Source organism: Artibeus jamaicensis, unplaced genomic scaffold (genome assembly GCF_021234435.1).
Source record: "Artibeus jamaicensis isolate MK-2021 breed Jamaican fruit bat unplaced genomic scaffold, CSHL_Jam_final contig_851, whole genome shotgun sequence".
In the NCBI taxonomy this organism is placed as follows: Eukaryota; Metazoa; Chordata; class Mammalia; order Chiroptera; family Phyllostomidae; genus Artibeus; species Artibeus jamaicensis.
In genome coordinates, this window is record NW_026521986.1 from 4203980 (window position 1) to 4216234 (window position 12255).

The 12255-nt window shown below is 38.4% G+C and overlaps 1 protein-coding gene across 1 annotated transcript in view; it reads left to right on the forward strand.

Moving 5' to 3' along the window:
- The window catches only part of SYT16 (synaptotagmin 16), a 93178-nt gene that overhangs the window by 10099 nt on the left and 70824 nt on the right, over positions 1-12255 (forward strand). The window lies entirely within an intron of this gene.

Below are 12255 nucleotides of genomic sequence, written 5' to 3' on the forward strand. Positions count from 1 at the left end.
TCAGTGTGTCATGAAAGGGAAAATCCTGCAGTGTTCTCAGTTGCTGGTTGGTCTCAAGTTTTTATGGGTTGAAGGTATTTTGTTCTGTCAATGCTCTTAGGATGATTTGTAGAGGTTGAGGCTAAATGATATTAGGGAATATAATGCAGTTTATTTACAAATCATATAGGCTTCGTTGCCCTTCTGTAGGATGTGTTACTGCACAAAATCGTTTCTTCCTGCCTTTCCTTTATTTGTGCTACTGGCACTTTGCCTTTTCATGGTACAAGTGCTTTCTTGAGAGTAAATCTCTTTCTGGTTAAATTTGGCTTCATTTGTTAGTCCTCCACTTGATAGTATTTGCCATCATGTTCCTTGGTTATCTAGAATTGTCCATGAAAAAAGGTTTAGTCTGAAAAAGCTTCAAAATTTGTTTTCTAAAGCTTTAAGAAGTTAATTTGCTCGATATGTTGACTTGCATGTTTTAGAAAAGTTAGGCTTTAATGAACATACTAAAAGCTGACAAATAGTTTTCAAAGCCTTGACCTGAAGGCAAGGAGTTTGTCATTACTATTGTTATTTATTTTACATTTTTTTCATTTTTAAAGGAAATTTCAGGCATGTGACAAAATCCTATGTGGACAGGAGTTAGAACATGTGACTCATATATGTGATCAAAATTTTGATTCAATTTTCACCTTGATTTCAGGAGGTTGTTATAATAAATGCTAGAACATTTTTAAGGATGGAATTAAAATGAGAAAACAAAGTCTTTCTATACCATTTTTTACCATTATTAGGAATAGATTATCAGAATTAGAGGTAAGATACTATAAATAAGCTTAAATTCCATTTTAATGATTTTCAAGGAACCTGAAATTTTGTATTAACAATGGAATTACTTCATAATAAAAAGACACAGGATTTTTTCCTTTCCCTGAGATACAGAGAGTAATGGAGCCAGGTGTATTTTTCTTGCAGTTATACAGACTAATGGTGAAGAAGTTGAATCCAGGCAGGAACTATGAGTTTAATAAGACCCTTTTTCACTTATCATGTCTTGCTTGAGGGAGATTCTTACCAGTGTGTTTGTGTGTTATCTTTTTAAATACCATAGAAATATTTATCCTCTTCTCTTCTTTCCTTTTTAAAAATCTTCTTTCTTTGGTAAATCCCCTTCCTCCTGCCCCTGTTACTCTTTTCTGATGTTCACTTTTGAGGAGAGAGAGTCTTGTTCTTGAAAAAGAGCCTTATAATGGAGAGAGGTTCTGAGTTGTGATGATAAGTTCCTCTTCTTTTCAAGGTCTTGTTAATTCTGCTCGGGGATGATCTAGGCCATTGCCAGTGGACTTTTTAGTGCCATTTACATTTCCTAGTTTTTAAATATATGAAACATTTCAAAAACATAAAAATATATAGCATAATATAACAAACACCCACAAACCCACAATCTAACTTTGCCAAATCTTAACATTTTTCCACAATTTAATTCAGTTTATTTTAAAGAAACTATCTAGGATAGATATAATTAGAATTTCCTGAGAACATCTCTTTGTTTTCTTTATCTTCTCTCCTTACTAGGAGTAAAAGAAATCTAAATTTGGGGTTATAATTCTCATTGTGTTTTTATTCTTCTCCTCTAAGTATTTGTATCTGTACATTACACGTACCATAACTTTGCATGTTTTAAAACTTCACACAAATGATATAATATTGAATTTATTTTTATGCAACTTGTTTTTGCTCAATGTTATGCCCACTCAATGTTATGCTTTTAAATTATTCAGATACATGTAGATTTGGTTTATATTAATGGTTATATAGTAGTCCAATGGATTAATTAACATACCATTTATCCATTCTTTTATTGATTTAATGTATCCATTCTTAGGAACATCTAATTTATTTCAAAATTTTCAGTATTACAACTAATTCTGCAGTGTAAATATACCTTTGAGCACAGATACTAGAGTTTATTTAGATGGAGTCTATAAAAGACACAATCCTATCTTAAGCCCCTTTCTTTAGATAATTTCTTCAGGGCTTGAGGCCCCTTGAATAGATTCCCTTGCCCTTGCCCACTTTTTCTTGAGGAGGTTCAAATTGCTTCATTGTCTCTGTAACCAACAGGACTATAACCAATAGTGTACTTAAGACATTAAAAGAATCTGTGTGTTGTTTGTATTTTTTCATAGGGAGTTTAAATAATGAATGAGTGAGGACATGGGGCAGTGATACCTAATTTTAAGGGTATCACTGCCCCTCTAAAACTTTAATGAAAGTTATGAACTTACTTATTTAAAATATACATACATGATATATAAAATAATTTGATATATAATCAAATCTCGGGGATTCATGGACTGCCCAAAGTTCATCTATGGTAGTCTAGATGATTCTACTAGGTTTATAAGAGAAAGCTTGGGAAAACACAAGCAGGAGTCCATCATTGTACCAATTCATTTGCAATTTTTTTTCTCTCCTAAGAAAATAAAATTGAAGAAATGCATTATGTTTATGCTGGCTTTTAAACTGTACCTCTCAGCTCAATCCATTCTTCCATACCCTGCTTGGGAGGCCACCCTTTACTCTGGGAGGCTGCTTGTTCTTCCTAGAAGCCACCCACTGTTCCTTGCCACATGTGCTTCCCCAATATGGCTGCTTACTATATCAAGCTAGAAAGGAGAGCGTGCTGACAAAAGGAATCATGGACATGACATTTCATCACATTCATCATTTTCTACTGGTTAGAAGGACATGACAAAGTCCCATATATATGGAAGAGAAGGGCATCAAACAAGGTATGAACACTAGGAGGCGGGGATGGGGGTGGAGATGACCACCTTAGAGTCTGCCTACCACAGATCCTAGATTGGTCATTTAAATAAAATTAAGAAATTACACCAAAAGTGGAAGCTACTTACATGCCATTGTGTGAGTTATTTGCTCTTACATGTTTTTTCAAAATGTATATTTTTGTCTTTTTAAAAAAATATTTTATTTATTTATTTATTTACTTATTTTTAGAGAGAGAGGAAGGGAAGAAGAAAGAGTGGGAGAGAAACATCAATGTGTGGTTGCCTCTCATGTGTACCCTACTGGGGACCTGGCCCGGAACCCAGGCATGTGCCCTGACTGGGAATTGAACTGGTGACCCTTTGCTTCACAGGCCTGTGCTCAATCCACTGAGCTACACCAGCCAGGGCGTATTTTTGTCTTAAAAGGCAACTGATCCTTTCTCTTGGTTGCTCTACAAATGATTCATCCAGGAATTGCTCATAAAAAGATTTAGTTAGAATCTAAATCTATAGACCTGAATCTATTTTGAAATGGTAGAATGTAAAGGGAATACAGACTTCACAGGAAAATCACCACTGGCATGTGCTTTCTCATGGGAAGCACCCAAGAGACCTTGCCAAGAGTCCTTATTGGTTTTGTAAATTGTTCCAGGTGAAGAACTTTTTAAGTGCTGATGTTACATGTTCTAATATCATCACATTGCAGGTTAGGATTTCAACCTGTGAATTTCGGGGGGACACAAACATTCAGTTCATAACTAAAGCCTTCCCTCTCTTCTTTCTTTAGCTTCTATCACACTTCCCACATGCACACCTCCTTCCCCACCTTGCCTTTTTCTGGAGGCTAGTTGCTTCCTCTTCTGTGTTCCAATAGCATATTGCATTTCTCAATAATACAGATTTTATATTGTACTTAACTTTTTTTTATAAGTCTGTAGGCTCTTTGATGGCAGGGGTTTGTGTTTTCAAGTGTGTAGGCTCTTTGGTATCAGGACATTTAGCACAGCCCCATGAAGAGAGAAACAGGAATGACTTAATGAATGAACATAAACCTAATCTTAGCTGTCATCACTATATTTCATTACCTTTGGGAAAATGATCAGCCAGTAATTTCCTACAAGTAACTATAGATTACATATTGTAGGAAGAATCTAGTCAAGAACAGTTTCCAAGTTTCTTAACACGTTTTTTTGCTGTAAAAATAATGTTTGTTGGTTAAAAAGAATACTGTCTTTGAAAAGTACTTCCAGGATTTTCAAATAATTTGCATACCTCACTTTATTCATCCACACAGCAGAAACATTGAAATGAGAAAATAGAAGAATGCGTGACTTTTATACATTTAATCTCACAACATAACCAGTGCAGCCAGTCTGTCATTCTGGTGGCTCTGAGAAGGCAGAGGAGCCAGCCACGTAGGTTTTCATGTCTAGCATCACTCCAGTCACTGGGAAAATTCAGGGTGGTATCTATAGCTTCTTGGCCATATAATTCCTCAAGGACAGGAGAGGAATTCAAAGAGGGAGCTTAAAATATTTCAAATAATTGTTAGCATTGCACAGTGATTCTCCCAAAAGGCTAAGAGGTAGGAAAATAATGTCCTTATTCCTCTTTCTATATGTAAAGGCCTTGTTTACACCTGTGAACCAGCTGGGGATCTGCTATACAACTGTCCACAGATCCCACCAAGTGCACAGCAGGTTGGATACTCACAGGGTTTCTTCCAGCTCCACAGGCTAATCTCTAGTTGGAAGTGTCCCTCAGGGTAGATTGTGGAGATGGAATGTCCCTTTTGAAGGCTCTTCTACAGGGAGAAACATTTGTTATTGCTCACACTGGTACTTCCTACTGGTTGGCCAGGTTCCACAGGCTCCTACTCTCACTCAATACAACAAGCTTTATATTCTTTTTTCTCACTTTACATTTGTCAGAGATTCCTGTGCTTGCCAACTGGCTGGAACTCAAGCTTTAGTGTTTATTCTTGCACATCCTCAAGCAAACCCTAGCTTAAAACTTTTGACACTATGTTGGAAGACAGGCAAAGAGACAGTATTTTAAGACTTGCCTTGACCTTCACCACCCAACATTAATAAAGACTTAAAAGGCAAGTGAAAATGAATTGTGACTCTGCCTGTGTCAGCCCTCACTTGTAGTGGTTAGTTGTTTCTCTGAGATACAGGGCAAGGAGCATGAGCCCTGCCTTTGCGATTGAAGTAGGGGGTTCTCATTGTACAGGAGAGAATACTGAAGCATCACCATGTGTAGCAGCTGTAAAAGAGCTCATCTCAGTCAACTTGGCAGTAGTAAAACCATTACAACATAGAGCCAGGTGACAGGTCCTGGCAACATCTGAGCATGCACCAGGGACAAAAGATCAAGAGAGCAATAACTCTCCTTTGGCACTCCAGCTGTGGAAATGAAGTCATGATGTTTCAGTCCTCGGTGGCTCAGCTCCAAGTCATTTTCACAAGAGGTGTCTCCTTGTCAAGAGATTTTTTAGCTAAGATGTGAAAGGTGGTTAAAGGTGTATACCAGAAAGGTACTATTATTCAGTATTATCACAAATTTTGTTGCTTATCAACCGAGTCTTTAAATTATTTCAACAAGAGTTTTGACTTACAGTTATGTCATTGATTATAATCAAAATCCTTTCAAACTGTAAGTATTTGACCCCCAATTGTGTTTCTGAAACTGTTCTAATTTTATCTACATTAATGTCTCATTTTTTCTGATGCTTGAGCATCCTTGCTGTACTCTATATACTCCTTAGAACAGGGACAATGTATTAATCTTCCCTGTATCCATCCCATCCCCACTATATTTAACACTGTGACTTTCATATATTAGATTTACAATAAATGCTTCCCAGATTAAGTTAGGGAGACTATTACACTTTGCTGAGGTTTTGGCATAGCTTTGTCAGGTAAAATGGAAGACTCTGGGTGCATGTCCAAAGAATATTTGCTTGCCGGCTCCTTCAGCTTGCTTGTTATGTAGTCAGGAATTTTTGAAATGTAGGAATTTAAAAAATTGTGGAAAACTGATATTTATCAAATATCTGTTTTATTAATAATTCTTTGCAGATCCAAGGTTACATTTTTGGTGTAGGAACATAAATGCTTCTTCCTTCTTTTTATAAAAGATTTTATTTATGTATTTATTTTTAGAAAGAGGGAAAGGGAGGGAGAGAAACATGGATGTCTGAGAAACAATTGGCTGCCTCTTGCAAACCCCAACTGGGGACCTGGACTGCAACCCAGGCATGTGCCCTGACTGGGAACTGAAACAACAGTCTTTGGGTTCACAAGCCAGCACTCAATCCACTGAGCCACACCAGCCAGGGCAATGTGTCCTCCTTGTTGAATGGCCAGTTTCTCTTATTCTCCCCTGCTTGATTGTTAGTATCTCCCTCACATCTAAATGTCATCACCATCTAGGGCTCTCAGCCTTTGGACTTGTCTGTCCTTTTAATTTAATCAAATCTCATGTTTTTTTTTAAAGTCTATTTTATTGATTATGCTATTACAGTTGTCCCAATTTTTTTTTCTTCCCTGTATCCCCCTCCACCCTGTACCCTCTTACTCTCCAGCATTCCCCCCCTTAGTTTATGTCCATGGGTTGTACATATAAGTTCTTTGGCTTCTCTATGTCCTTCACTATTCTTAACCTACCCCTGTGTATTTTATGCTTTTTTCCCCCTGTACCTTTCTCTCCCATTCTCCTCCTCCCCATTGATAACCTTCCATGTGATCTCAATTTCTGTGATTCTGTTCCTGTTGTAGTTGTTTGTTTAGTTTTTGTTTTTTAGGTTCAGTTGTTGATAGTTATGAGTTTGTTGTCATTTTATTGTTCACAGTTTTTAATTTTCTTCTATTTCTTAGATAAGTCCCTTTAAGATTTCATGTAAAAGGGCTTACTGATGATGAACTCCTTTCACTTGACCTTATCTAAGAAGCACTTTTTCTAACCTTCTATTTAATTACTTATTTATTTACTTATTTATTTTTATTTTAATTGTTGTTCAAGTACAGTTTTCTGCCTTTTACTCCCATCCCATCCCGCCCCCAGACCTCCCCACCTCCTTCCCATTTCCACCACCCCTTGTTTTTGTCCACGTGTCCTTTATAATTGTTCCTGTAAACCCTTTCCCTTTTCCCCTGAAATTTCCTCCTCTCTCCCCTCTGGTCACTGTTAGCCTGTTCTCTATTTCATAGTCTTTGGTTATATTTTGCTTATTTGTTTGTTTTATTGATTAGGTTCCTATTAAAGGTGAGATCATATGGTATTTGTCTTTTACCACCTGGTTTATTTTGCTTAGCATAATGCTACCCAGTTCCATCCATGCTGTTGCAAAGGGTAGGAGCTCCTTCTTTCTTTCTGCTGCATAGAATTCCATTGTCTAAATGTACCATAGTTTTTTTATCCATTCCTTTACTGATGGGCACCTAGGTTGCGTCCAACACTTGGCTATTGTAAATTATGCTGCTATGAACATTGGGGTGCATAGGTTCTTTTGGATTGGTGTTTCAGGGTTCTTAGGATATAATCCTAGCAGTGAAATTGCTGTCTACCCTTTCATTCTAAATGATAACTTTGCTAGATAGAGTAATCTTGGATGTAGGTCCTTGCCTTTCATGACTCTAAATGCTTCTTTCCAGCCCTTTCTTGCCTACAAGGTTTCTTTTGAGAAACCAACTGATAGTCTTATGGGAACTCCTTTGTAGGTAACTCTCTCCTTTCCTCTTGCTGCTTTTAAGATTCTCTCCTTATCTTTAATCTTGGGTAACTTAATTATGATGTGCTGTTGGGAGCTGCCCTGCCTTGTTTCAGGAGCTGTAAATCCCCCATGGCTAAGGCTGAGTGAGCAACCTTCAGACCATAAGCCACTAAGGAGACAAAGCTTATCTCCTGGCAGGAGCGCTGCTTCTGCTTATTTTTTTATAACTGGCCTCCAATGCTTGATCACTTAGCCAATGATGGGTAAGATTCCCCGAGGGAAGAACAACCTAAGACAGGCATGATAATGTGGAGGCCCCAGGAAAGGACTTGGGAGTCTGGAGAAAGGGGGTGATGGACCCTCAGCCCTTGGCTTTGATGAAGCCTGATTCACCTGAGTCTGAGAGAAGTCTCCAAAAATTCCTTTTCTATCTGCTTCCTCTGCCTGACTTAAGCCTGAAACAATGACAGAGGGTGGTGCAGCCCTGTGCTGGAAAGGGCAGGCTCCCTGGGTGATCAGTCCTGAAAAAGGATATGTAAAGTCCTGTGAAGGCTGCTTTGCTAAGAATGCTCTTAGTTAAATGATAAAGGCCCGAGCAGGAAATGAGTTTGTTTCCCAAAGTTTTGTAGCCTTTTAGCTGATAGACCCTGACTCAGAAGAAGCCCTCATAGTTCTTTGTATGCTATCTACTGTTTGATCCTTACTGCCTGACAATGATTAATGAGTTGTACCTGTATTCCTGTGCAAATTAAACCCAATAAAAGCCTGTTGAGGCAAGGGTGAGTGCACTCTCCCCTTGAGAGAGTTGCCAGGCCATTGTAAGGTGCTTCTTCCTTGAGGGAGTAGCCATGCCATCCCTTTTCCTCCACAGGACTCGGTCTCATCCATGATGCTGTGGGCACTGCGAGCCAGTGCATGTGTCAGGGTGCCTTGGTGTGTTCCTTTTTGAATCCCATTTCTTTGAGGAAGACTCTCTGAGCTTCCTGGACTTCCTGGGAGTCTATTTTCTTCACTAGATTGGGAAAGTTCTCTGTTGTTATTTGTTCAAATAAGTTTTCAATTTCTCATTCTTTCTCTTCTTCTGGCACCCCTATGATTTGGATGTTGGAGAGCTTAAAGTTGTCCCAGAGATTCTGAAGCCTCCCCTTATTTCTTCGAATTCTTGTTTCTTCATTCTGTTCTGGTTGGATGTTTATTTCTTTCTTTTATTCCAAACCACTGGTTTGAGCCCCAATTTCCTTCCCTTCACTGTTGATTCACTGTATATTTTGCTTGATTTCACTTTGTGTGGACTTCATTCTTCCTTCATTCTGTGGCCAAGCTCAATCAATTCTGTTGATTAGCTTGGTACTTAGCATCTTGATTACCAGTGTTTTGAACTATGCATCAGATAAGTTGTCTATCTCCTTGTTACTTAGCTCTTTTTATGGAGTTTTGATCTGTTTTTTTATTTGGGTCATATTTCTTTGTCACTGCACACCTGTTATGTTGTTAGGGGGTGGGGACTTAGGTATTCACCAGGGAAGGGCAACCTTCTCAGCTGGGTTGTGGTGCTCTCTGTGGGGGAGGGGACAGAGAAGGAATAATGCTGTTAGCTCACTCCCCTCTAGCCCCGCTTTCCAATGAACTCTCTTGTGAGACTGGGAGTTTCTTCCACCTTTGCAGTCCCCACGGTATTTAAAGCTAAAGGTTTTTAGTGTTTAGTTTCCAGGTGAGCAATCCCCTCCTAACCTGTACATCCAGTCCACCACCTTGCTGTGTGATTCTTGCCACCTGCCAGGCTGCCTGTCTCCCCATCTCTGCCCCTCCTACCTGTCTGGATGAATGTTTCTTTAACTCCTTGGTTGTCAGAGTTCAACGGAGATCACTATTCTGGCAGTTTTGGTTGTTAATTGTTTTTAAATTGGTTGTTATCCTTCTGGTGGTGCAAGGAAGCAAAGTGTTTCTACCTATGCCTCCATCTTGGCCAGAAGTCCTCAAGGTTCTAAATAACATTCATATGCTAATGAGTCTACAACTCTTGAATTATCTAAGTGCTTGTTTGCACTTAGATGCGTATTGGACAGCTCAAATTTAATATGTCCAAATCTGATTGTATGCTCCCTGAATATCTTGCACTTTCCACAATCTTATCTATTTCTAAATGGTATCTTTATCTTTTTAGCTTCTCAGGCAAAAAATCTTGGAGTCATCATTCCTTCCTTCCTTTTTTTAAGTGTTCTTTTTAAAACTTAAGTTAGAGTGTGTCATGCCTTTGCTGTCAACGCAGGGTGGGGCAAAAGTAGGTTTACAGCTTTTTGTATGAAAAATAATGCAATAATTAATAAATAATAATGCAAGAATAAACTGTGTTTTGTGTACTCACATCAGTAAACCTGTTTTTGCCCCACCCTATCATTTCCATCTCATTTAGAGTTCAAGTGGTTCAGAGCCCCCTCAAGTGGTACAAAGGCCACAGCAATCTAGCCTCAGGCTGCCACCTCTCTTATTTCTTACTATTGCTTTCTCTCCTTTTCACTCTGCTTCAGCAACTCTGGCTGCCTTGGATCTTCTTCTAAAACACCAGCTGTGCTCCTGCTTCAGGATTTTTGCACAAGCTGTCTCCTCCGACTTGAATGTCAGTCCTCCAGATGTCTCCCACATTGGCTCCCACTCTTCCCTCAGATCTTAGCTTACATGGCCCTTCTCAGAGACCTCCCTGATCACACGAATTTAACCTGTACCTCCCTCTACTCTTACTATGGGATCTCATCCCCTTCCTGTGCCATCCCGTCCCCTTACTCTGGCATTTTTTCTATCTTTACACCACTTATCACGTTTTGACCTCTTACTTACTCGTCTATCTCCATAAAGGCAGGCATTTTCATTCATTTCTTTCATGGTGTATCCCCTGCATCTAAAAGTACTTGCCTCATGGTGGAAAGACATAAATATTTGTCAAATAAATGAATGAATGCTTTTTTTGGTATTTCATTTTTAATTTATTATGATGGCATTCACAAACCGAGTGACTGACTTTGCTATGAGATACATTTAGATTTGGAATAAGAGAAAATATAAGCTGTTGAAATGGAAGAACTATAGCTTTTCCTCTCATTTCACAAGTTACTTGAAAGAATTAGGCTAAAACTTTAATAGAAGAAATAATACTGCTGCACTACAAAATACTTTTTTAAAGCTTAGATTTTAACAGACAAACAGAATTAGCACATGATTACTTAAAAGAAGCTGAGAACATGGAATAAAACACAGATGAAAATATCTTATATCCTTTTCCTCAGGAATAAGTCAGTTCTATTTCCTGAATTATCACAGTGAACCTTGTGTATGACAACTACTTTCTTGCTGACTGAGCAGTGACAAATTACTTGACATAAAGAGGCATCTCTTACCCTGACTGATATGGCTCAGTGGATTTGGAGGTCATCTTTACAAACTGAAAGGTTGCCAGTTTGGTTCCCAATCAGGGCACATACCCAGGGTTGCAGGCCAGGTCCTTGGCTGAGGGCGTGTGAGAGGCAAAGGATCCATGTTTCTCTTCCTCTCCTTCCCTTCCCCTCTCTTTTCTTATCTCATCTATAACATGGGGTAGCAATATCTATTAAATGTAAGAACCTGCCCCGAACCAGGCACAGAGTTAGGTATGTAACAGATAATTTCTTTGTATAAAATATCCCTAGTCCTTTTGTTGTTGTTGTTTGTAAATTGAAGATAGCCCTAGAATCAGAGGAATGCTCTGGGCTCCCAGATATTTCCTTCTTCATGTGACACATTTGCAAATACAGTGAGTCTTTTTTGCTAGCTGACTATATAACCTGGCAGTAGCTAGAGGAAGGTCATGGGAAGTCCTCTGTACCACCCTGTAGGAGGAGTGTGCCCAGCAGAGGGGACACCACATGTCTTTCCTGGGGTCCCTGAAGAAGATAAGCTTCCAATGGCATAATTTAACAGTGCTGATCCAACAACCTATTCTAAGTGGTGGCCTGATCATAAGCCCCTCAAAGACTTCTATTGCTGTATTTGAAACCTTGGTGATGGAAGGAGATTTGACTTTGGGTGGCGGGCAGGTGATGTATCACAAGGCAATATACAGGTGATGTATCATAGAATTGTACACTTGAAACCTATATACTTTTATTAGCCAATAAGAACCAATCAATTTAATAACAAATAAAAAATGCTATAACCAAAGGAAGAAAGAAAGAAAGAAAGAAAGAAAGAAAGAAAGAAAGAAAGAAAGAAATAAATGTTGGTGATAGCAGCTATGGGAACTGATAAAGGGAATTCTTTTTTTTTAAATTAAGGATTTTTTTCACTTTTTTCCCTTAACATATTAGTTAGAGATACACTTGGATTAGCCAAGGCAGACAGTTTTATCTGGGTCATTTCATATGTTGAATTTAAATGTTCCTGGAGAAACTGGCCTGAAAATTCTTAGAGTTATTTTGAATTCTGAAGATTTCTTTATTTTGTGACTCTTAATTTAGTGGGTTGTAAAGAAGTTTAGGGAACTTAAGGCCTTTTAAATTTTTTACTGATTTTATTTTCTTAAAGAAGTTTTTTTCACCTTCTCTAGTAGACAGGTAAAAGTATATATTAACATATGACCTCATGTGTACACACACACACACACACATAATAATCCCCATCACTTTGTATCTTTTGTAGAAGAGCAGCTACAACCCTGGCACCTTCCTCTTTTGTTTTTAAATCTTTATTCTTTTACAGATCGTTGGAGCATTCCTAAATTTACTCATGTAT